This window comes from Stegodyphus dumicola, chromosome 8 (assembly GCF_044657685.1).
Source record: "Stegodyphus dumicola isolate Sdum_Otavi_A_Nest chromosome 8, ASM4465768v1".
NCBI lineage: Eukaryota > Metazoa > Arthropoda > Arachnida > Araneae > Eresidae > Stegodyphus > Stegodyphus dumicola.
Window position 1 is genome coordinate 54,010,107 of NC_140775.1, and position 27,100 is coordinate 54,037,206.

General features: G+C 31.8%; 1 protein-coding gene across 2 annotated transcripts in view; it reads left to right on the forward strand.

The window, feature by feature from the left end:
* Positions 1 to 27,100, forward strand: part of LOC118191803 (uncharacterized) — a 76,567-nt gene that overhangs the window by 14,177 nt on the left and 35,290 nt on the right. Inside the window, exon 3 of one of the 2 annotated variants that reach the window (XM_035362649.2) lies at positions 13,631 to 13,808. The gene's annotated coding sequence lies outside the window, so the exon portion shown is untranslated. Of the gene's footprint in view, positions 1 to 13,630; positions 13,809 to 16,447; positions 16,602 to 27,100 lie in introns of those variants that run through there. The other variant, XM_035362658.2, reaches the window with a different exon arrangement.

Consider the following 27,100-nt stretch of genomic DNA (forward strand, 5'->3'; position numbering starts at 1 on the left):
TCTAATATCTCTAGAAAAGTAATAGAAAACACGTTTCATAGCCAAATTATCAGAATAAAAAATATATGTACTGAAAATGACGATTTAAAGGAAGAAATCACAAAACTAATTAATGTACAAGTTGATAACCAAGTACCACCAAAATTTATTAATTTATATATTAAAAAGGCAGGCCTTAACTTTACTTTATAATTTTTTGGCTCTTTTGGATATGATAACATTACCTTAAACCTTAGCTGGTGGGTAATGAAGGATATAGAAGAGTAGAGAAATTATTGTAAATATTTTGTAAATATGTATATTTATTCAATACTGGATTCTTTCCTTTTACTAATAAAGGGCTAACTCTTTTCAAAAGTCTCAATTATAGCCCGAATGGAGTGAAGATTTTAATCTTCTTCTTCTAATTTTCCATACTTTAGCCAGTATTTAGTTAAGTTTTGATATACCAATTGAAATCAAGTTCATTAAACTTTTAATATTTTCTTTCATCAAATTTAAGTTTTATTTAACTTCCTAAAGGAATTTTTGAGAAATTTCTGGGAATTTTTAAAGGTATTTTAAGGACTTCATTACAAAAAAAAAAAAAAAAAAAAAAAAAAAGGGGGGGGGAAATTTTACTTTAAAACTTTAATATTAAAACATTTCAGTTCTTAATTACTTTAATTTTTTGCAATTTTCACACAAAATATCTTTCACTTAATTTTTTTAATAATTTTCACAATTTTTCAACAGAACACACATTTCAAATTACAAACAGTTTATATTTTTTTCACATACCACTTCACTTTAATTTCCTTCAAGCAAACTTAATCTCTTGATTGGCTCAGTTACTTAACTCCCTAAATAATTGATATTACTACCTTTAGGATTTTAAATTAATTTAATTTAATTTTTAATATTAATGTTTACAAAAAATTTTTTTTACTATAACAAAGATAGCAACTTGACACTCAACTTTACCTACATAAGCGCCATCTATATAATTTGAAGAACACACTTACTTCTCTTTCACAACACTTTAGCAGACCCCAACACTCATATAGTAGGTAAGTTAGAATTAAAACTTACTATTTACTTGCTTTAAGTATTTTTTTAAAAAAATTTTTATGTAGTATCTAAGTATTTTCTAAATATTAAATTATATTTTTAAATATATATTTGTTTTTTAAAAATTGTGAATTAGTTCTTTTTGTTTCTTATTGGTTTATATGGATTATGTATAGTTCTTTTATAGTTTCTTTTTATTGATATGCATATTCGTGTAGGGGAAGTTTCTGTAGACAAGGATTTCTAAAATACATTGGTTTATAAATTTTTTTATTATTTTATAAGAAATTAATTTTAAAAAATTTAATTTTTTAAGAAAAAGTTTAATTCTTGACTTTACTTGCTTATTGCTCAAAAGACCTTCATTAGTATTTTCCTTTTTGAACTTTAATTCTTAAATGTTAATACTTAAATGTTAATTTCTAAGGGTACCACTTTATTGGAATTACTTTTGGTTTTGACTTTTACCCTTGCCTGCATGAATGAGGAAACACGAATTGAATGATTGGAGAGTTAGGTTTGGAGGCAACTTCCCCTTGATAAGTCTGTCTCCTGCCTACTCTACGGTCATTCACATATGCATTTTTTAAAAAAATTGTTTAATTTAATTTTAATTTATTAAATTAGTATATTTATTTTCATGAATAGATTTTGCACTTGATTTGCTTATGCTTCTGAATTTAAATGATATTGTAGATTAGTTCGAGAATTAAATCTTTTACATGTTTGCACATTTTTTTTTAAATTATTTAAAATTATTTTGGCTTTTTTCCTTTTTTTAGAATTTAAATTTGCTTTTTTACTTTTATACGTATTTGTTAAGAATTTAAATTTGTTTAAATATATATATATATATATATATATATATATATATATATATATATATATATATATATATATGAATATAAAATTGAAATTGAAAAGCTAATAAGTAAAGTGTGGTAAGACCTATTTGGTCTTAAAAATTTTGCGCAAAATGCTGCAAAAATATGAAATAATAGGAAGAAATATTGTAGAGAGCTCGCTAAAAAGTTACCAGGAGCTGTGGCTCCAAGAAATAGTTCAACGCAGTATTTTTATAAAATATTAACATGGAAGTAATTTTTAAAAATATTAACATGGAAAGGTGAAAAAACGGCCTACACGCGAAATAAAATACAGAACATAAAACTGTTAAAATCAATTGTTGGAAACATGTGAATGCACAAAAAAAAGGGCAAAACCTATCGAAGTGATATGTGAAAAGTTAACACATATAAAAAACTGATCGACGGAACAAGTTAGAACAAAATTAAAACATAATAATTAAAACATAAAATGCAAAAATTATAAAAATTATAAAAATTACAAAGCGGAAAATGGTAAATTAGCCCAATTGGACCTCCAACTAGGCTTTTCAAGGAAAAATTAGTTGAATGTCGAACTAAGCTAACACCATTACGCGTTTCGCCGAAACAGACAACTGAAGCTCTTGTTTGACGAAAAAATTTTTTACATAATATGAATTGTCCCGAAAAAAATTTTTGGAGCTTCAATTCTCTGTTCCATTTTCCCGACGCGTCCGCAGAAAAACACATTAAAGTGTAAGAAATAGTAAATGCAACTCCGAGCAAAACAAAATTAAAATCAAAATAAAATAAATAGCGGTCTGCTATAAGTCAAATAATACAATAACGTACGGGCTGGTCCTGCTAGCTTAAAGAATAAAACCTTTATAAATATTATGATTCTGAAATCAAAATCTAATGAAATTAAATACTAAGGAAAACAAACGTCGTGAGTCTTGCTAAGACCAAGAAAAAGATTTTAAAAAAACATAAAAAACAGACCTGTGGCTGAGCCGTCCTCTTGATCGCGAAACATATTTGAAAAGGGGTGTAATCCCCTCCGTGTCGTACAAAGCCATCCCTCTCGTCGTGTGACGTAGGCGGGTGAAACAATGTCATTTCGTATCAGCCAATGCGATTAGATTGTACTTTTGGCGGCAACTCGTATCCCCCTGTGTTAAAGTGGGGTTGAAAGACTCGAAAAGACATGGAAAGAATTCAAAATGGCGTCAGTCAAGTTGTTAGAAGAATAAAACAGTTTCAAAATGTGAAAATGGCTAATTCAGCTAAGATTACTCAACATGGCCACAAAAGTAAGAGTAAAATGGAAAAAAGTCATTTGTTAATAAAAGTCGTAATTCTTCAAGCTAGAGGGCGATCAAGCTACAATGAAAAATGAAAAGGCCTGATTTGTTAATAAAAGTAGAATTTTGGCCATCTAAGTAATTTAAAACTATTAAAACAATAGTATTAAAGTATTGTGCCGAAATCTTTGGAGGAAAGAAAATGTAGTGACTTTAGATGAATATATATATCCTTAATTTTGCTTGGGAAGAAGTGGATTACTGCGTTCCATAGTGCATTACATCCCAGATGTGTTCCATAACATTGGAAACTCGTAAATTCAGTGCTCATGGCGATACTGTAAACTCAGATAAATGTTGTTCTAGCCGTAATTTGGCATGTATTGACTTAAGCGGATACGTATTGACCTGTCAGGAAAGTCCAAACTCATAATTCATCTGAAATATCACACATAGCTTTCACTTGTCAATGGCGATTACATATGTACCGGGGAATGCCAACTGTGCCGTTGAATGCCAACTAAACAAACTCCATTATGAAGGCACTACGACCTGTACAGTCTCCTGAGGATATATTGGTTTTATGGATTCATGAGAATTTCTCCAATTTTTCCGGTTAATGTGATGGATGTTTTTGGAGACACGACCGATTAGATTAGATTACTCGTTCCTAGTCATCAACTGTCCCGTGTCCAAATTTCCAAGCCGAGGACAGCTGCATAATTCTGAGAAAGATTTATCACGTATTCTAAGAGTATTTATCACCGGTATATTATTCTAAATGGTTCTCTCGTTGGGTTTCGGTTTCTAAAGCCCACATAATGAAGAGAGTTTCTCACATTCCTCAAGTTAACGATTGTTGATGTTACAGCATCGAATTCCGATATTACTTGAGACACTGTGGTATTACTCCGAGCGAAATGGTGTTTATAATGTTTATTCAGAGTCTTTACACTTGTACAATTATCGTAAGTTTTTCTTTCACAGAATTATTACAGCTAAGGTACAAATGGTCATATATAAAAATCCAGACTGCTTCCACCCTCGAAATACTGTAATCGATCTCAAGAACTCCAACTATTGCATATCATTAAAATTTGATTTAATCGTAACAACTTGCAATTTTCAGATGGAAACAGCTCTAGAATTCATGCAGATATCTGCGACATCATATTTATTTAACAAAACCAGTTATGCGCATGGTTAGCCGAACTACATATCCCACATGGGTGGTTCGTCTATACCAGTTTTTTCTTGCATTTCAGTGTATGTTTTTTCTCAATCAGTTAGTGTTTAGAATATGTTTTATTGTCTGCTGTGCGGTACCTGTATTTTAGTCTATCCTGTTTCAATCGAAACATTTTTAAGTTCTTTCATTCGAACCATACTTATACATGCAAAAATGATGTGAAATCCTAATTTTATTGGATGGAATAATCCAGAGATATCACCTTTTTTTTTTTTTTTTTTTTTTTCAAAGTATACTCTGTAGTTTATTTCATTTGCAAAGCATACGAAGCTAGGTTATACTAAATCGTATTTTTTCACATAGGGATTGTTTCGATGAATTGGGCTAATGTGAAGAATTAAATTACGGAAAAGGAATTTATATTTAAGAGTCAAGCCAATGTTGAACAGTTGCATGAAGCACAAAAGTTGCTGATGTCGTTTGGTTGCTCATTCACCGTGACGTGCATGCAATGAAATGTTAATCTCGCCCGTTTATTCTACAATAAATGGTAGTATATATTGAGTTAGGGCGCTCATTATCTGCTGTGCATTCTGTCCCTCTAGAATTCCACGGTACTCATTCTACTCCTCGTTATTTTGGATTATATTGATTCATTATTATTTTGCGTGACTTTACTATTCTGTGTGTTCTCATCCAAAAGATTCGTCTTCTGTTTTTATTTTTAACTTCAAAGTATACAAAATTCTTAATAGCTTGGAAAGTGTAGTGTGATATCAGAACTCTTTACATTTAATATACATACTATATCTCTTATTTCCTCAAAAGTCTACAAATATTTGTCATAAATTAAGAAAACGCATGTAAATAAGAGTAAGATTTTTAGCTAACTTATTTCTAATTTACGCATTAATTTTAAATTGATAATATTATCTCTGCGTGCCTATAAATTTAAGAAAAAAGTTTTTAGTTAACTATCACAATATATTTGATTGTTGATATTATGTAATCAATGTTATTTGTATATACCATTTGTAGAATAAGAATTTTTAAATCTTGCTCGAAAATAATTCGTTCATTACCTATTTTCCTATTATGTTATTAAAGTTAATTAAGGAACAATTTTCTGCATAACATTCATAAAAAAAAAGTGAAAAGAAAGTGAACTATACTTAAACACTTAACAGTAACGCATTAACGCAAACTAAGAAAAGCATTTACATAACTGGACGCTATCGCTAGTACTTTCAATAAACATATAAATAGATATTCAATTTGAGTGTAAATATACCTTAGAATTGTTCATGTGCATCAAATGCCTCAACGTCGGAAAAATTTAGCAGATATTTGAAATCCTTTGTCTGAAATACTCTAACCGATTTCTCAGAAAAATCCTTCATTTATCTCGCTAGGATAATTGAAATTAGACTGCCACGCTGTGGAAAGGCAGAACAGTTAAATATTAGCAGCTTTGTCATCAATATCTATAGAATCAGTTCCACAGTTCCATTCGAGTTACAGTTCTCCGGAGAACAGCGCTCTATAGACCATAGGACATTTTATCCTTTGAATTGTTTTCTGGTCTCTTCACGTAAAAACAAAATCACCGCAATTGCAGGCTAGATTAACCATTATGCAATGTGAGCATGCGCTTAGGGCATCATGGAAAAGAGGCTTTACAAAATAGGTCCTTAGGTATTCAGGAAAGGGAGCACCGAAAAACTTCCCAGTGTCCGTTTTACCGTGGAATGCATAATGCCGTGGAATGCATAATGCAGCTAAATCAAAACCAAATGAGAGAAGGAATGAAGAAAGAACTGGCATAAACATATATGGGAGCACCAGAATATTTAAAGTGGTTTGGGGTCTGTGATGATCTTATCCGGCCCTTCTTGCTGCGTATATTTTCTTGCAATCAGAAGTTAAATACCTGCCTCCTCTGTGAAAAGAAGGCTTCGCGGATTATCACGGAACAAGCTGTTTGCCTGTTATGTGTCTTTCATGTACTGTTTACCCACTTTAGTTTTACTACATTAAGCAATCACTTTGAGCAGACAAGAATGGAGCTCAGTGATGTTGACAGATAACTTCAAACACTCATATCCTGTCCTCATCTGGAGGTGCAAGTCAAAACGATGCAACCAATTCAACATTCTCGAAGGGTCTGCTCATAGATTCTTTGGACGCTTTAACTGATTTTTCAGTGTTTGTTGATGCATCTATGAACGACATGAGATAACAGAATGATATCCTTTCTAAGCATGTGGTCGTTTAGTACCGCTGTAGATGATTTTTAGTACTGCCAAAGGTGATTTATTTTATTGGATGATAATTCCAGGTAGTATAAAGCAGCTGTAGTTAGGTAATATATTTGAGATTGCAGAATTCAACGAATTAAGTGGCTTAATTCATTCGCCGGACTTCGTTTGATTGAAGATGTACGAGATCACCTAGCCTAGTTTTGGTGTCTCTGCTTCCAAGAGCTATAAATGAGCTGTAACGGGAAATTCCGGAGAAATCCGCGAAAAACGTTAACATGGGAGGCGACATCACCGTGACCCTAAAGCATGCTCTGGTTTTTCTATTAAATTAATAAATATGATAACTTAATTGACAGCATGGAAAGAAGGTGTAAAGTTTGCGTTTCATACCGAAGGAGGGCTTATTATTCCATGTTGAAGTTTATTTTTTATGTTATTTTTGCAAAACTCATTTCTTTTCATCACTTGTTTTATTTAAACGTGTTAAATTTTATCTCAGATCTTACGCTTTATGGTTTAAAACGTATTTGTACCTTAGATTTTCGAGTGCAATACATTTCAAGACTCGAGCCAATTTTTGAAGTCGTGTGATGTGCTGTTTTAATAATAGGCTTATGCTTTAAATTTTATAATTTTTTCCCTTCATTTAAGAGAAAATCAGTAAACATTTGATTAAAAGTAACTAAATAAATGCAGATAAGTAATAAAGTATTGTACAAAGAGTGCAGATGGAAGCTAAGTACCTAAAGTTATTGTAATTTTAAATTTTGTTAAAAATCTAATAAATTCTTACGCTTTTAGAACAGTTATTTCTACAAATGTAAAAAAAATTCAGTTTTAGCCTTTTTCCGGTTAAAGCAAAAATGATATTTTCTTTCTATGCAGGGTTGTGATTTATTTATTTATTTATTTTTTTTTTTTAAATTCTAAATATAACGTCCTATCGTATATTGCATACAGAGCCAGGGTTTTCTAGAATTCACGGCCTTCTTCGTAAAGAATCAGCAATTTTGGTAGTCTGTTTAGAATTTTTTTCTTATCCAACTGATGCTGTTGTTATTATTGCAGTTATTGAAGTTATTAATTTTTCTCATTGCATGCCTATATGAGATGCGTGTGGTAGGATAACTAATTACAGCTTCTAATTACTTTTCTTACCTCATTTATTCACAGGTAATAAAACCTCCAGTATAGTGGTATTTTTGCGTATTTAATTTTGAAACTTGTTTGAAAATGGTTTAACTCCCATGAGTTTCAGTAAATACTCATCTGGCGACTTCTATATTTTACTCTCCTCTTATGATCTAAAACAAGATTTTTCAAACTGTGGTACATACATTACACTAGTTTTGGTGGTACATTTTTCACACAAAAGATTTAAATGAATGTAAAATGGTACTTCTTTTGGTGCATATATTGGCGTATGATGGTGTATCTATTTTTTGTTCCTATTTACGTGATACAAAATTAAATTTGAGAACCCCTGATCTAAAACTTTATGCATTAGTGATTACTAGCAAAGGAGTAATAAATAAAAAAGACAAGAAGCTGTTTCCGAAAATTACCTGGATATATGATGTGATGTGAGCATGAAAACAAGTTTCGTTCTGATGTTGCGGAAATTGAACAATAGCATCGACTACAAATTTATATGAAACATCATATACCAAATCAGCAAAATATGTACTGTTTTTAGTGGCAACGAATCTTGATTCTTACGCAATTTTTGGAAGACTAGAAGTTAATAATCCGTATGGAATTCCACCAGCTTTTTAAAAATGCTTTATAATATGTTGCTTTATTTTAATTTCTCAAATCTACTTTCCTGCCCAACCCTATCTGTAGAAGTGGACTTACCCTCGATCAGCTAGCTGATCGTTAGATTTAATTTACTGTATCGATTAGGTGGTTGCGAGTTCGAACGCGATTCTGGATTCTGTGTGCATGCAGAATGTTCGAGAATTTTTCTGTCTTATTGTATCATCTCTATAGAAACGGATTCATTGTTATGACATCATAAAGGAAATCCCTCATTTGCTATAATTTAGTGACTATGCTATTGAATTGGATCATATTGGGTTATAAGCTTATAAACGGTGATAAAGATTTTGTTGGGTCTAAATTTTCCTTTCCGCGTTTCGCGCTATACCTGTAGGCTAATAAAATGCAATAAAAAAAAACGCCCTTCACTGGATAGTGGCGAAGTGTTACACAAAGAGTAGGGGATTCGAACATCCATTGTGTTGCTTGAATCTTGTAAACGTGCCTAGAATTCAGCATTTAACTTCCTTCCTTGCGTTTCGTTCTTTTCCTGCCTTTGATTTCATCTCCCCCCGTTTTAAATCTGACGCAAGAACGTATTTCAACTTACAGTTGCGAGATTTTTTTTTCCTTTTTTAATTTAAATTTTGGCTGCTTGTTTTTATTTATTATTATTTCTGGTCTGTGATAACTGCATTTCACCCAGACATTTCCGTAAGGTGTGAAACGGCGATCTTCCGCGCATTGATACAGAGAAAATAGAGGTCTACAAAATAAATAAGAAAAGAAAAATTAATAAACTCAAAGTTTTCTTTTTTCTTTCTTTTTTTCTTAACCGAAGGCTTTAAAAAGGTGGGAAATCCGACTTGCATTATCTTTAATACACGAGGTGGTTCAAAAGAATGAAACATTTATAAAAATATACAAAAGTCGATATATTTTGCGATTCATTTTTCATGCAATTCGTGCTTCATTATACCTATTTAATCGACTATCGCTTAAATTTTTGAAATACTTAAGATTTTTGGATTAGTTTGTAGTTGTTTTTGTCTTTAAAAGTATTGCTGTTTTATTTCATTCAGCTAGTATCCGAGACAAAATCCGAAACTGTTGAGACATAGAAATCTTTCATTAACTTTTTATAAGTACATTGCTTATCACTGTAACAAATGCAACAACTTTGGAAAGATATGTTCTTAGTAATATCGTACTACAAGTAATCATCATTATAATTAACAGAAGTTTCTATTGCCTATCATTACTTACCTCTTGTATAAGTGTTATTAATCAAATACGCGGAAGACTCAAAAATCCACAAAAAGACTTATCTAATGCATTAAACAAAAATTTTAGTATGGACTATAAAATGTTCTATAGTTAAAGAACTGTCAGCAAACGAGTTCAAAAGCAGTCGGGCTCTAAATATATCCGAAGAATTCTTAAGAAAACATTTTGCTGACTTAATATTCCGATAACTGAACTGCAAATTGAATTGTTTGCAATTTAATATTTTACAAACGATAATTATTTAACGAACGGGAGAGTAAGATTATAAGAAAACAACGAAGGAAAGTCATGCGAGGTATTTATCATTTATCATCAAACGTTACTAGTCATTTATCATCAAACTCAGCATATATCCTAAAGAAAAAAAAATTGAAAAAAAGATTTCAGATTCTCGTAATGAAAATTTGAAACTTATGTGTATGTTATTTATGTACATAAATTACTATGTAAAAGTTAAGTATTTAGTTATAGCAATTTAGTTACAACTTACTAGAAAAATAATAATGCATTTAAAAGAATGTATAGATGAAAACTACTACTCGTTAAATTTTTTTATGATGTTTCATGAATCGCTTATTCAACACAGCGTAAGTATTGTTTATTATATTACTGAAAATTAATTTATTTAATTCGTTAAGGTGAAGAACTATCCGCTGTATCGAAATTTAAGCAGCTCCCCATCTTTACAAATTCAAATTTTACTCATGTTGATGTCCACCCAATAAGTTGAGAGAATTTTGGTGTATTTAATTATGGCAAAGCACACTAGGGCTATCTGCCTAAGGGGAGGGATGCCTTCGTGGAGGACTTTCTAAGGGAAACTGGCTCGTATACACGTTATACATGGGGAAAACCACGAAAACACCCATGCAGCCAGCCCGTTCGCGGGATTCGAACCTCGGACCGAACTACCAGTATTCAGCGACTTTACCGCTCGGCCGCTGGTGGGCCCAATAAGTTGAGAGAAAAAGACGGATTAGTTTTATTCATGTTGTTGTCCTCGGGTTACAAAATAATTTTTCGAAAATGTTAAATATTATGATACTTCAAGTAGAGCATTTTCTAGTCATTCACAGTTTAGAATCCCTTTCTGAGCCTTGTTTCCAGTTGTTTGAATACAAAAAGAAAAACTATATATGTAGATCTGTGCCTCATATAGATTTGTGGATATTAGAAGGGGGGGTTCATGTTCGGGTCCCAGCGAGGGCAGTGCACATTCTTCACAACTCCTGCTTCAAAAAAACCTAGTGACTCTACAACATGACTTCCCATACAAAGGCATACAAAATCCGTTATTTGTATTCTGTTGAACTAAACAGAACAGCCGGATTAAATTGGCTTAGACAACTACTCACTTGAAATTTACAGAATTAAGTTCAATATGTTCATCAAAATATCAGTTTAATATACAAATTCACTTCTTTAGAAGAGATCAAGAAACCAAATATTATGTATCTACGGTCCATGGGAAAAAAAATCGGGGGGCTTCGTAAGCATATCATGATTTGAATAAAGATTTCTTTATTAGAGGCCCTGAGTATTTGTACGCATGGAGTTTTTAAATTTTGAGTGTTATTGGAAGGGAGTCCTTGGTTAATATGGTTGCTAGTATGTCGATGCAGTTAGTATTTCTTTTAAAGCACAATTCCAGCTTTTAAAAGGGGCTAATCATTGGCCTAGCGAATAAGGCAGTGGAAACTGGTAGTTCGACACGGGTTTAAAATTCAGCGAACGGAGAAGTTACATTGATGTTTTTGTGGTTATCCCTGAATATCACTTGACATGAGCTAGTGTCTCTTGGAAAATCTTCCGCCATGGCATCCCTTCCATCAGACAGGTAGACCCGTGTGATTTGTTTTAATCAGTTAACAGTCAGCTAGCTTGCAACAGCTTCAATCACTTTTGCCTTGAAGGTAAATATGTTAAACGGGTGAAATTAATTGCCTACTTAACTAACTCAGCGCTATTGACTATCTGAGTATGTACACGAAAGAAATGCGATTACTCACAACTTCTCCCAAAAAACTAACCACATTTATAAATCAGAATGCTCAGCGGACCACATTACTCTCGCCCCTTTCGAAAGGAATTTTTTTTAACGTATGTATACTCATATTTTCTAAATACAATTAATTAAAATTAATTCAATTTTATGATGGTATAAGGAACTAAATTAACAGAAGAAAATATTTATTCATTTTTATTAATTCAAAGTTATCAGAGTTTGGATAATCTTTAACTTACTAACTAAAAATTAAGCAAGTGTTGATATAGTCACATTAATGAGATGGATAAATCTGCCGGTTTTTGCATTGCTGTTCTATGTTTGGATGTATATGTTGGTACGAAGCACCGCAGTCATAGTGCTTTAAAATCTTTATTTTCTTGCTAACCCTAGAGTGGAAAGTCTTTAGGTAGGATAACCGGTAATAAATTTCGCAAAATATCATTCTCTGGAGGAAAGTTGATAGACGAGTGCCATGCATAATTTCCAAATTCTGAGATTTACAGCTATTGTGGAGTATACGCAGTTAATTTGATTTCATTTTTTAATAAATGTGTGTGTGTCCTTTTTGAAAATCTAGGAGGACTGCAAGGGCATATTTAGAAGACTAATTTTAGGAAGCTGATCTCAGACTGAGAAACGCTGGTCTAGCATAAGATATCTAGCATAAATTGGTTTTGTTCCCTACTGACCACGTAACTGATAGCATATGGAAAAGAGATGAAAGATATGGGAAGACAAATTGCATATTAAAATTCTCAGCAGTAATTTATTCTTACAGAAGCATTTTTCATCATCATCATCATCTTTTTTTTTTTTTTTTTTTTTTTTAAGTCGGACATTTTTTTTTTAATGTTACCAATTTGTCAGAGATATCGAATAAAAGAAAGAGTTTACTTTAGTAATATGCTTCTTTAAATATAACAGATAAAATAGAGATACCTAAGCCTGCTTAATAGAATTTTCATATTATTCCTAAAGCTTTTTATTTAATACAAGGTTAGATTGCTATGCCTGTCAACTACATATAGTATATAGAAATACTTGAAGAAAGTGTAAAACATGTCAACAAAAAAGGTTTGCTAATAGAAAGAGAGAATATTTTCTTTTCTTATGCTTCATGAAATTGAAAGAAAAGTGTAATTAGTGGTCAACTGATTACACAGTAAAAGTGCCCATTCATAAATATTGCTGAAGGCTTTTTTTCTCTCTGCCCCTCCGAACTATAGCAGTTTTCCTTCTTCGAGTACCGGGTAATCGGCATATCTTATTCAATCAGAGTGAACATTTTCCGTTCATCTTGACATATTGACAAATTGTTTATTTACGAAATGAAGTCTAGAAATATTTCAAGAACAAGCTGTATAAATATGTATATAATAGCAAAAGTGGTTAATCCAGTGATTATGCATAATCACCAATCAATCAATGTGAGTATTGTCGGGATATCGCTATGTTGGGCGATATTCCGGCAGTACTTGCATTGACTAAATATGCCTTTAAGGCGCATGATATAAGAATGTCAGAACGGAGTAGATGTAGATCTGTAGTGGATCACCAATCATTTTAATAAGTTTGATAAATTTCATGAAATTTCTCACTTTTACCGGTGGTTATATTTAATTCTGAAATGAATTTGTAAGTTCGACATATATCGCTGAATATGACATCCTTTAAATTTGATTAATAATTCATTAAACAGATTTATTGATTTATTAAGATGATTGATGATTAGGCATAATCATCAGATTAGTCAATTTTATCGTAATATGTAGTGTTCGACTTAGCTGGTAGTCCCATATAAGTATATATATATAGATATGAAATGTATTTATATATATATATACATACACAAGCGTGTGTCTATAACCTAATTATTTAGCTTGCCCTGTCTTGAATGAAATTCTTTACAGAAGAAGTGCAGTTTTTTAAATTTTGTTTTTCAGATAATTGTTCCAGGTTCGTAATTTTTGCTGCCGAACAGGTGATTGATTTGCATATCTGGTTTGATTGGCACAGAAAACTTGTTTGCTAAAAATAAGTTTGCTTCAATTCATTCTTTGGAAGAAGTACAAGGTCGTATCATTTCTGCCAAGACCCTGCCCATTTTATTTGCATTATTTTGTAAGTATCCTTTATTTTTTTATATATAAGCAAGTGGAAATGTATAGTAACTTGCTCTTATTTTGTTATGAAATTATGTTTCGCAATGACCTTCACATGAAAAATGAAATTATGTTTCACATTTATATATGAAAGTTTAATTCTTTTGTGTTGAAACGGATCAAAAACAGGAGAAATGGTATATAGAAATGGATACCAAAAAGCATTTTACATTCAATGAAAAGAGACAAGGGAAAATTAATTTAAGGTGCCGTTTTTAATTTTTTAATTTTATTAACTTTCTATTGATTCATTCTCAGATTATGTAGTAACATCATTTTAATATTTTTATTTTCAACTTATCCTCTTTGCGTGGTCTTATGGAGGTTGGTTTCGTTGTTTGTCTGTGTGGGTAAAATTTTGACATCGAGGTATTACTCATTTCAATATATGTCTCTCTCTTTAACTCACAAGCGCCGATGTGATAATATATAAAATGAAATTTTTATTTTATATCAGTAATTTCTTGAACTATGGCAAATCTATATGGTTTCAAGTCTAAATATTTTCCTAACGTGGGCGAAACATTCGTTATCGAATGTCAGTTTCTCAAAATGCCCGTTGTATTGATTTTGTGAGGCTGCGAATAAAGTTCTCCTTTATGTGTTCAACGGCAGTATCAGAAACAAATGGGCGTCTTTGGAAATATGCCATGGTAAAAAAAAAAAAAAAAAAAAAACAATCACAACAAAATTCTAGTTTGTTTTAAATCATTGCTGCAGATTTTATTTCTTCAAATCAAAGTACACCGTATCGATATTTCACATTTATTAAAAGTCACATACTTGAAAAAAAAAAAAAAAAGCATTGATTGATACGTACTACAACATTCTTAAGTTTATAATTCGTGCATTTCGATTTAGTCTGTGGTAACTTCGAATCATTTTAGTCTCATAATTCTCGATCCTTATATCATACAGCTATATTTACAGGTAAATTTCGATTCCATATCTCTCTCTGAAAATTATTTTTGATAGCTTCAAAAGCAGAATCAAATTATTCCATTTTTTTTTTTTGGTGATCCTGATTCATATTGTGCTTAGTATGATTAAATAATACAATATTTTAGCTTTTGGTAGGAATGATCGCTCAGAGGGTATAAATAAATTTAATGATTAAATGGCGAACTGGGAAGAAATATATCGATATCTTTAAATCCTTTTTTTTTTTTTAATCACTGTGTATTCTGCTTTACTTTCTTTTGGAAAATAGCTATAAATTTATGTCTCATTATTAGCCCAAGAAGGGCAATTTGTCCAGAAGGGCTATTAATTTCATTTTGGCATTTTGCGTCGGTTCACTATAAATGTCGGTTCATTTTTAAAATTCTTGCCACCAAATATTAGAGCCTTGTATTATATTTAATAAAATTAAATACTGAAGAATCTGCATGAGTGTATGTATGTTTCCTGCACTGTGAAAAAACAACAGTACCTAGAGACATCAAATTTTTAACAACGTAGTCCTGCATTCGAATATGGGCATCTGAAAACCCAAATTTGGAATTTGTTTTATTATCTATTTCATATTTTGTTGTGATATTGCTGCTGAATTGAATTTTATGGTTAAAGTGCGAAGATGATACTTAATAAGTAAATGTAACACACGAAAAGTTAAAAAACGCCCCTTTGGGAGAAATATAAAATCTGAAAGCCTTTCCGATTTTTATTATTTTTGAAAATTTTATTTATTTATTTATTCCTATAATTCTTTTTCGTTTTTAAGTCTTTTAGAAGCTCGTAAGCAAATAAAGCGCTTAAATGTAAGCTATGCTGTATTACGAATTATGTTAACAGGATTTTCATACCAGTTCTTTTACGGCTGTCAAAGAATTTCACCTGGTGGAGCTTGATAGGAGGCGGAGAATTATGCAGCAAAAATAGTAAGTTCCAGATGTCATTCTCATTGTGAAAAATATGAAAGTTGAGAACTGTAATCATGTAAGGCCTGATGCAATTCTCAACAGCACTGTCATCATGAAATGGAGCACATGTCTCAGAAAAATAAGTCTAAACCATCACTTTTTGAGAGAGTATTTTAATAGATGATGTAATGCGATGCAGCTGTTACTTCTGTTCTTTTTATCAGCAAAAAAAGTCTTTAAAAAAACTTCATGTGGGGGACAAACTTCAATCCAAAATTAGATATGTACTTCTTCCCACTTTACATTCCCCATAAATTCCATAATCTACTACCAGAATAGCAAGTACTTGAATGTTTATCTACAAAAACACTATCTTTACGCTATGTTTTGTGTACCCGATAATCTAAAATAGCTCTCACGGAATGTTTAATGCAATCTTTATTGTTTTGGTTTGGGGCAAGCTTATGACATTCAGTATTCTAAAAGTGGCACGTGCTGATAACGCACGAACACTTTTTGTTCGAGCGTTTATGTGCACATCGATTGCATAATTTTCAGGAAATAAAGAAATTTTGGAAAAATAAATTTACAGCAACATAGATTTATATTTTATCTTTTTTAATGGACTGACCCTACACGTATGACAGAGAACTTTAAAAGGATTTTATCGCAGTAATGTAATGATAATGAAGGAAACACAATTTTAAATGAGATAGTCATCATTAATTAGAGATACGTAGAGAACGTATGCTTCAAATAGGGTTAAAACATTTTGTCACGTATTTCAGACTTCAGTATTTTTTATTCAGATTTTGAGATTATTAAGTGGTGAATAATATCTCTTTTCATAGAGAATAAGAAGTTATTAGTATTCTGATTTGTAACATTTGGTAAGCAAGTTTGTTTATACTATTATACCGATGAAGTTATACTTAAAACTTTTAGTTTGTGTTGATTCTTAAGTCAAGGGGATTGACTTGATCAGCGTTGTACCATTCGAATTATTTAAAATTTAAAATTTATTAATTTAAAATTTAATTTTATTAATTTTAATTTAAAATTTTAATTTAATTTTAATTTAAAATTTAAAATTTATTAAAGAAATTTTGATAGTTACTTTTCTGCGTTTAATACAGCTTCTGACATTTCCAATGTCGTTATCATGCTCGAAATAATGAAAAAGAATTACGTTTTCATGGAGCCTTCTATATCCACTAAAATCTAACAATTTCATGTGATGATCTCCTTTTATTTAAAAAATAACTCAACAGATTAATGTCTCTCATTACTTTAAAGATGTTTGCTACTGTTGATCTTTGAAGTTTGAAGTATAGACCTTACCCTTTTATTGACATTCCAAATACACTTTAGTAAAATTTCTTGCTTATGTAAAAAGAACCGGGTATGTAATTATAGTTCCTTTAAATTTTACATTTTTTAAATCAAATATAGATTACAAGTTCTGCATAAATGTGTTTTGAAACAGAATTACATAATATTCGAAACTGTCTATTCCAAATTGAGATTCCTGTAAAGCGTAACTTTTTAAGTCGTACTGTATCTGTATCAGTTTTATTTTCAAATAAGAAAATTTTCTATTTCTAACTATTTTACGTTTTTGTATATGCGATATTTGACGGAAAAGAACTGTAAGAATGAACGTATATGTGTATTTTTTAATAATCTCCATGAAAATCTCTTCTTTCTCATTCTAGAGTTGGCTATTTTGTAATGAATTTTTTTTTTCTTCAGGAACACATTTTTAAGATATTTAATGCATACAAAATATTATTTATAGACGTTTATATATTTTAAAAATTTAACTATTTATATTTCAGAAATCAATGGCTACCAACCAACCGTATTATTCAATAAAAAATTGTAGATAGAATGTTAAATTTAATTTATCAGGAAAAGAACAATAATAGTTTCTACATTTTTTTACGAAAGGTTTTGTTCAAATATGCCGAAAATTTAAGTTCAGAAATAAAAGAAATTTTGATAGTTACTTTTCTGCGTTTAATACAGCTTCTGACATTTCCAATGTCGTTATCATGCTCGAAATAATGAAAAAGAATTACGTTTTCATGGAGCCTTCTATATCCACTAAAATCTAACAATTTCATGTGATGATCTCCTTTTATTTAAAAAATAACTCAACAGATTAATGTCTCTCATTACTTTAAAGATGTTTGAACAAATGCTTTTGCACAGAACGGTTCGTTTGCAGTAAGACTACGTCACTTAGGTTTTAAAAATTCTGAGACATTTTTTATTTAAAATCTGTATGAAACTTGGCTTAAATTTTATCACTTTAAAGTTGCCAGCTTGTAAGTAAGATATAGTCTTTCGTGGGAATGATATTATACAAAATGTTCTGTAATTATACAGCGGAAGACAAAATTATAATATATTTTGAGATTTACAAGGAATTTTAAGAAGGACTAAATATGAGAGAAACAGAGTCCTTAAAATATAAGTAGTAGTATGAACAAATGGTATTGTAAAACATTCGTAAATTTTCAATCAAGTTCACATAACTTTCTTTATACAGGAAAAGAATGAAAAATATTTGGATAAAATTTAAGATGCTATTCCAGCACAAATATGAATTGAAAAGTCTAAATAGTACACATCGTCTTGTAATAATTAATTTAGTAAGGTATTAAAAACGTCGATCTCTGCTATCTACTAAAACAAACTGCATAAGAAATTTTCAACTATGAACTATGAGAAATTGCTATGTATCTCGTCAAATAATGGTGTATAGGAACCTTATACGGTTCTTTGCGTTTATTGCAGAAAGACTCTGATACTCGGGAGTATTTTCCGAAGGTGAGGAATAAGTCAAATACGTTTTTCATGAAACCACTACTTTGTGTAGAATTCATGATTGAACGCATTTTCTTAAAATATGAATTTTGCTTCTTTAGAAAGTGTTTTACAAAGGTATCCTTCCTAAAAGAAGTAATCTTTTGTTATAATCAGTTGACAAACCAGACATGCATTTTTCTCTCATAGAAATAAAAACACTTTATAGGAATGCAGTTGCATAAAAAATTTAAAGAAGTATGTGGTTTCGTTATTGCGGTAAAAGAATTGATAACAGGGCAGAAAAATAGCCCAAATCATTCTTCAAACACTTACAGTTTGATAGCTCCTTAGAAATGCTTGAATGATCCGCACGTCATGCTAATAAAAAAGGAAACCCGAACAATCTAAAATAAATGTTTTTCTCATTATAAAATAAATGTTTTTCTCATTATAAAATAACAACTCATAGAGATTTAATTGTTATTTTTTATGTTTTGGGGGATTTTATGGTTATTTTGGGTTAGCAAGTGAAGTCTTCTCTGATACTGCAACAAATTGAACAAATTTATTCATGTATTCTCAAACTCTATTACAGTCTCAAATTTCTTTGTGTTAGAGTCATCCAGTAGATTTCTTTAACTGGTAAATTAGTTCTTTTTTCCCCTTGAAGCCTTGATCATCGATCGAAATCTGTCAGTTTTCACTTAGTAATTTCAATTACCATTCTGATTATTTAAAACCTTTATTTTTTATTTTTTCCCATAATTTTATTTTTCCATCTGTTTCTCAATGGATATGCGATTAAACGAAAGAGCATACGAAGAATAATTTATGTTATTTAACAATAAAACATTTTTTCTGTTTTACGGAGATTAATTGTTAAGCTGATTTTATTAAGTTTAGAAATGCTTTTGGTATTAAAATTCATATTTTTACGTAACATTTACGTGTTCGTACTTTACGCTGTACGTTGTAGTGTTGATATGCGCACCCCCCTTTTTTTTATAATTTCGTTTTAAATAGAATACTTATTTAGTGCTTTATTGATTTTCGTCTTGCAATTTGCAACATTTAGCAACAATTATAACTATCTTTCTTAATATTTCAAATTGCGTACCGAATAAATTGCGTGACAAACAATCGATAGCGTCTGTAACTGAAAAAATAAGTCACTGGTTTTAAGCTGATAAGTCCCCAAAAGCACTTACAGGGCCTCTGCACTTTGCTCTAAATAGGTTCATTGCCTCGGGAGTATTTTTGTTCTTATTTTCATTCTTCTTTCCCAATGCTTTCAGGTTTTGTAAGAGAACCTGAGGCAACATATTGCTTTGTTTGTATCTAGTAAAACGGAAGGAGAAAGCGCTTGTAAACTAAGTTAAACTGATTTCACAAGTGCTTAAATTCGATTCATTTTTTTATAAAACAAGGCATTTTCTTCTAATTTTTTAACACAGAATGGCCAAACTAAATTTTTTAGTCTAAAGGTTAAGTTTTAAACAAAATGAGTAGTTTAATGGCACTTAAGGTATACTCGAGTCAAAGTTAATCTGAAATCACGAAGGGACTGATTTAGTTCTAAATTTTTTTTTTGGGGGTGGGAGGTTGTTTTTAATCACAAAGCATTATTTGGAAACTGATGTACTATATTTCCATAATTATGTTTTTTTTTTTTTTTTTTTTTTTTTTTTTTTTATTTTATTTCAACATAAAATTATCACTTTCATGTAAACATATAGACTTTGTTTATTACTCTACGACCACGTTTCGTCGTGGGGGGAGGGGATGGATATTGAGAGGGATGATTGTTTCCGTAAGGTTTCCAAAATTCTGAAAAAACAGTAACCTTTGGTAGGCTTTCCATATGTATGGCGTCTGAAAACCAAACATATACGAATCACGTTCCATTCTAGTTCCTGGCTTGATATATATTTCGAACAAATTTAAAAAAGTAGAATTAGGTGTACTTTGTTAGGAAAATCTAGCAATAAAAGTTTCGGTGAGATAACATTCGAATTTATAACGAAAACTTCCCCATGCCCTAACGATGCTGAAATAAAATCTACGTTAAATGAAACTACCTAACACAAATTTAAAGGCGATAGCCCTCTATTTTGATGTCAAATTGTGAGTTCATTCAGAGTCACAAAAGTTCCAAAACTATAATTTACGACAGTGAACAATTTCTTCCTTTCCGGGTTAGGTTAATTGATAGAGACAAATCACACGAGACCATCTGCTTAAGTAGAGGTATGCCTTCATGGGGAATTTTCTGAGGGAAATTGGTTCGTATTCTCGTTGCACACACAGAAATTCCAAAACAATGAAACCATCCATGCAACAACTCGTTTGTCGGAATTTTAATCATAGGCACTGGTGGGCCAATAAATTCATATCAACCATTAAGTTTTCTATACAGTAGACGCTGCTTAGTGTGATCATAGTTAATGTTATCATTCGGATATTTTAATCGATCTGCCAAAGTGTCAGCCTTCTCTATACGAAAACTTGGAAAATAAAGCTCTTACTGTGATCTTTAATACGATCAAACTAATGTCACCAAATAAAAGGTAAATTTGATAAATAAGGTCAAAATAAGTTATAAAAATTGTCAAGAGACACAAAAGGGCGATTAGGCTCAAGTCTTTCTTCTTCAAGAGAGAAAAAAAAATCTGCAGAATTTTTTTCTTTTCCCTCGGAAAACAAATTGCCCTGAAAACATCCACGATAAACTAAGTTGCTTTTTTCTTTAGATTAAAATTTTACATTGCCATATTCTCTTACAGTGGACGATGCTTTCTGAATTAGACTGGGCATAGAGCATTGGTCAAATAATTTCCAGAAATGTTATGAAAATGAATTTTTTCATTTTCTTAAAGTGCTGTGAAAATAGCAGTTTGATGTTTCTTAATATTTTTATATTAGTTAAATTCCACTACTATTCTGAAGGATAATTTGTTCTCATCGGTTAATGTTATGTTGTCAAAATAACCGTGGACAAACGTGATCATGTATAGTGACGACTGCGGTATATTATTTATATGAATAAACATATTATGTTGCATAATTTACGTTAGAAGTGATTCCCCTCAGTCTTTTATATTCTAGGATTAATTAAGAAATTGAATAAAACTAAAATAAAAAGTCTAAAGGTCAGTTTAGATATTCATTTTTGTCATCTTTTAATAATTCTTCAGACGATTTCTAGTAATTTAATCTTTTCCGCTTAATGATCTGCTACGTAATATATTCCTCCATAAATGCTGAGCGCTTTTACATTTCTTTACACAGATTAGTGCCTCTAAACCTAATCAGTGAAGTGAGAATCACCCAGAGACTGCCTCACTAAATAAAGGGTCACAGCCCTCTTTGCGATTACACAATACATTAAACTTACGTTCGCGCTCTTGTCATGTGAGTACGCCAGAATTTTAGCATCTATTAATTAACGAATGGATTGGCTGTGATAGGATTACTTATCTAAGCCAATGCGCACTTGTGTTAGCTGCCTAAAAGGAAGGATACTTTCATGGAAGAGAAACGGATGAAGAAAAAAGGCTTGCGAACGTTTTTAGGTGTTCAAAAAGAGATCGAAATTTTCCAAACGGAGATGATGATGAGAACTTCATGGTAATAATAATAATAATAAATTAAAATAATTCTTAATGCAGCAATATATTTCCAACGCTCTCTTTAATGTTTCATAACAGTTTTATTCATATATCAATTTAGGTCTTGTGCTAAGCGGTTTGAAATCGTATAATGGAGAATTTTTTAACATTATAGGAAATACATATTTTCATTTGAATGCCAGACATTCACATGTCATTTCTGTGAATTCACAGTATGTGACATTCACAGAAAGCAGCTTAAACCCATCCTTCACTTTATCGGTTCTGTACTGAGGCTTTGACACAATAACTGAAGTGATATTGCACCAGCAAGGGAGAGGAGAAGCCATCTCAAGCTTCTGGGAAAATAACCCGCTTCTGATGATATCGTTTAGCAAGAACCGTCTCCAATCACTGCATTGATCAGGGCGGTTTATAAGAAACATAGTGTTATAATTATTAAGTTGTATACCATTCCTATAATCACGAGAGCTTTACTTACAGTAATGGAAGATTATCAGTGCGGCGAGGGTCTAACTTTACTGTTGTATGCTTTAATCGTACCTAATAGAAGAGGAACGAGTTAAGCACAGAGAAACATAATTGCAGCTCCCCGACCCAAAACCAGATATTAGTGCGATCAGACATCATCAACCGTAGATTTTTATTTAATTAATTTAGGCATTAACTCAAGCATGTTATTTAATGAAGTTTCACTAGGTTAAATATCTTTTAATGAAGAAATTTTAATGCGAGTTTTATGAATCGAAAGAAGGAAGGGTCAGTAAAATGTCACCGATTCTTTACTGAGATATTGTAACGTATATCTCAGTAAAGAATCGGTGAATGAGTTAGGAATTAATTAAAGAGATCAACAATAAAAAAATTTTAGAGATCTTTGCAAATCTGCACGATGCGATAATCCTTGATTTAAACCGAAAAGTCATGATCGTTGAATTCGATGCAAAGTATCGTATAAATCTAGTACCGCAGAAAATTTTATAGAATCTCTTAAAGTGAACCGTCTTGTTACAACCCATAGTTGCAATCGAAGCTGTCATAAGAGCAATGCATGTTCAGTGAGAGCAGGATTATTTTGTAGGATCATTTTCAGGACAAGAATGACGATCTTTATTTCTTTCTTGTGATGCAGAATCATTTCGGCATTGAATCGAGACATTTTAAATAGGACTATAGCTAAGTGTTCTGTGGTATTCTTGAATTTCACGCAGGCCATTCAGCTGTGTATCGATGATCTATCCAGAGTCGATAAAGCTGAGATGTGTAGGATAAAACAGCGTTAGCACGTCTATTTCCATTGATGTCGCGCAACAAATTCGCTATACCACCGATAACCTCCTCCCTGCATCATTATTGTAAGGAATCCCTGTTAACAGTGCTTCTTTCATTTTGCTAAAATGATCATTGTCACAAAGATTCATATCGGGTGATTATGGCAAGTTTTTGCCACCGTTGGAGATCCATTTTAGTGCTCATCAATATGAGCATTCTCATGACACTACGCATTCGTATGAAGGATGATGGGATTCGTCGGTATAATGTAGATAATGTCGTAACAAATTACAGGAGCAAGCAGTGTCAATAATCTGCTGTCGAAATAAAGCTTAATGCAGTGTCTTTCCATGAATGTAAAAGGCAACAGTGAACATCAACTTTCCGCGCATGTTCTGCGAATGAGGCGAACCAGGATGTCTCCACTCACTGGATTGCTGTTTCATCGATGGCTCCTAGAGGGAGCTCACGTTTCGTCCATCGTATTGACTTGTCTAATGAATCGTTACCTTCCCTTTGAAATCGATTTAGAAAGGTTTTGCATAAGTGCAAAAGTTTCACGACAGGGTATGAGGTATCGAACGCGCTGGAATTTGGTGATATCCAAGAGTATTGTTGTAGTACATTAGATGCATTCAAGGAATCGCAAAATTGCAGTGCAGAATATAGAATGTGGTTTTATGGCATACGAATACCTCAGTGGCTAACTCCCGCGCAGCAACTGAGGAAAGAGTTCCGTAAGGAGATGAATTCAGTGGTTTTCATTCTGGGGTCATAAGGAACATGGATCTTGAATTATTTTCTTTCATGGAATATTTTCACCCATCATGGTAATGCAGTATCACCACATGCTTCTCACATTCCTTGATAATAGTTTTATACATTACAGCCTTGTGCAATTTCAAATTTTACCCAAGAGCATTCTTCCTCCTGTATAAAAATTTTATTAGGGTACTTGTTATCTTTTACCCTTCAAACCGCTACATGAATGTACTTGAATGAAACACAACTGCTGCCGTTTATTGCGCGTCTTCACTTGATTATCTCTTGCTATCAGCTCAAGAAGGCACTAATGCCGTTTGTGGGTATCTGTCACGAGATGGTAGTCTGGAGACTAATTTATATCCAATCCCTGTAATTTATCTTTATGACGTAAGTTTATATGGCACTGGTAAGTTTGTATATGCATACACTCTTGTTTTATTTGCTACTTTTTACAGAAAGCTGTTTATTAACTGAAATTTTTGTTAATTAATGATATACAGTGTTTTGAGGAAGTCCCTATATCGTAAGCGATGACATTATAAATAAATAAATTGCAGCGAAAGTATTTCATGCGGTAACTTGGGACATGGCATAATTTTCAAAACTCATTTCTTGGATATCGTTTAAACTTACAGATGTCATAAATAATTCTTGTTGCAGTAGATTGTTTGTCAAATAATTCTCATTTTTGAACTAACGCACCGTTCAGTAAAGAAAACAAACACTATATGTGACAGGAAAGGAGCAATCTAAACATAAGAATGTACTTTCCGTATGACCAAAACTGTTGCAAATATTTATTGTTTTTTGCATCTCCTGAAAAAGCTGTGTTTTTTTTTTCCATGCTGTTTAAAAACTTTATCGTATTTTAGTATTTTCTCCTTCTTTTCCGCATGACTTCGTGGCATAATTGGAAGCATACTCGACGCGTATCGAGAGGTCCAGGGTTCGGGCCCCGGCGAGGGCATTGCAAATTTTTCACGTCTTCAAAATAGCCTAATGATTCTACAACTTTCGTTTTCCTGTAAACTTTTAAACAATCGCTTTTCTATTTTTTCTTTTTCTTGTTATTGTTTTCACTGATGCTGTTTATTTAATTTTATGCTACCAGAGCGTATAAGTTGAAATTGGAAAGCAAAACTCTAAAAGATGTTTATTTTTAAGAAATATTTGAGATCCAACTAGATTTAAACCATACATTTTTCGTCTTCTGTGTTTGTCGAAGGAAATTAAATATAGAACAGGTGTGGCGAAACTGTGAAGTTTCCTGAATTGCGGAAATTTTGGCTTAAATCCAATGCCTAAATAAATGATTTTAAGAGGGAGTTTTGTTATGCAAGTCGTATATGTTGAGATTTTCTTGCCTAAATATCTTGTCCTTGAAGTGCTTGTATATATATCTATTAAGTTGTTCAAATAAACATTTATTTCAAATAAACAAATAAACAAAAATTTTGTGGAATTTAACCGCATGCCCACTCTCAGTAATATGTATTCGACTACAATTGTTATTCCTGAAATGCAGATTGCGGCATCTGGAAAAAATGTTCCATCGTAAGTGTCAGCTCAAAGTTCTAGAAGTACAGTTTTGGTTATATATTTTATATTTTTCCAGAAATACTGCATTTCGTAATAGATATGTAATAACTGATAATACGAAAAATGTAGCTTTTTGTTCATTCATATGTTAAATATTCAAACATACTTTCCATTGCACAGTACAGCTCCCTTGCATAGTACTTAGATGCATTCTTTTGGTTATAAAACCTCATTTATCTTTAGCAGCTTTAATTTTCATTGATTCGGCTAGTGACTGAATGGATAAGACCACTAAACTCTGGTAGTTCGACATAGGCTATCTTTCATGAGCTAGATTTTTAAGGTGATCATGATGTGCAATGTGAAAACAAGCCAGTTTCTTTGAGAAAATTCTTCGTGAGGCATCTGTCCTAAGGCAGGTAATCTTCGTGTTCATCACCATTAATCGGTTAGCCCAGGGATTCCCAAATTTTTCTTGCGTCGACCCTTTTTATAAGAATTGTTTTCTTTATGAACACCCCTTGCATTTTGGTCTGTAATACATAGCATAGAATCTTAATGCAAATATCTGAACGTAAATAACTTCAAGATAATGATTAGACTAAGAATATGAGTAAGTTTCGAAAAAAAAAATAGTTGATTAGATTTATATTATATTATTTTTTGTATTGTTAATTCTAATTTTACACATATAAAAAGTTTTCAGAAACAAAATCACAGATTCTAATACCATAAAAGCTCGACTTTAACTCTTACTTTTGTTTTAAACAGGTATTACAAAACAGGATGTGCTCTAGAATACGACACTTACTGAGAGTGTTTTTAGAAACATGCAAATAAATATTTCGAAAAGTAGGTTTTTCTGTGCAACTTGTGGTATTTTCTCCCTCCTTCCAGCATGCCTTCGTGGTGTAATGGTTTGCATATTCAATGCGTATTCGAGAGGTCCAGGTTCGAGTTCTGGCGAAGGCTTTGCACATTTTTCGTGTTTCCCTGCTTCAAAATAAATTTACAGTGGCACCCGAACTAAAAGGTGGTGGAGGATGAATCTTCACCGCCAGGATTTGACGATTGGGAGTACATAAGGGTTTTTTCTCCCTCCTTCTAGCATGCCTTCGTGGTGTAACAATTTGCTTCGACGCGTATTCGGGAAATCCCGGCGAGTGCATTGCAAATTTTTCATGTCTCCAGCATAAAAACAAAAACCTAATTAATCTACATGGTTATGAATAAAACTTTTATATTGTGAGATACGATGCAATGTGGAGTCTGAATTTTGATTTTGTTCTTTATTTGTTCTTTATTGCTACGATTAAACATTTCTGAAATCGAAGATTTACAAAATTGTTTTCGCGGGTGTATACGAGTTC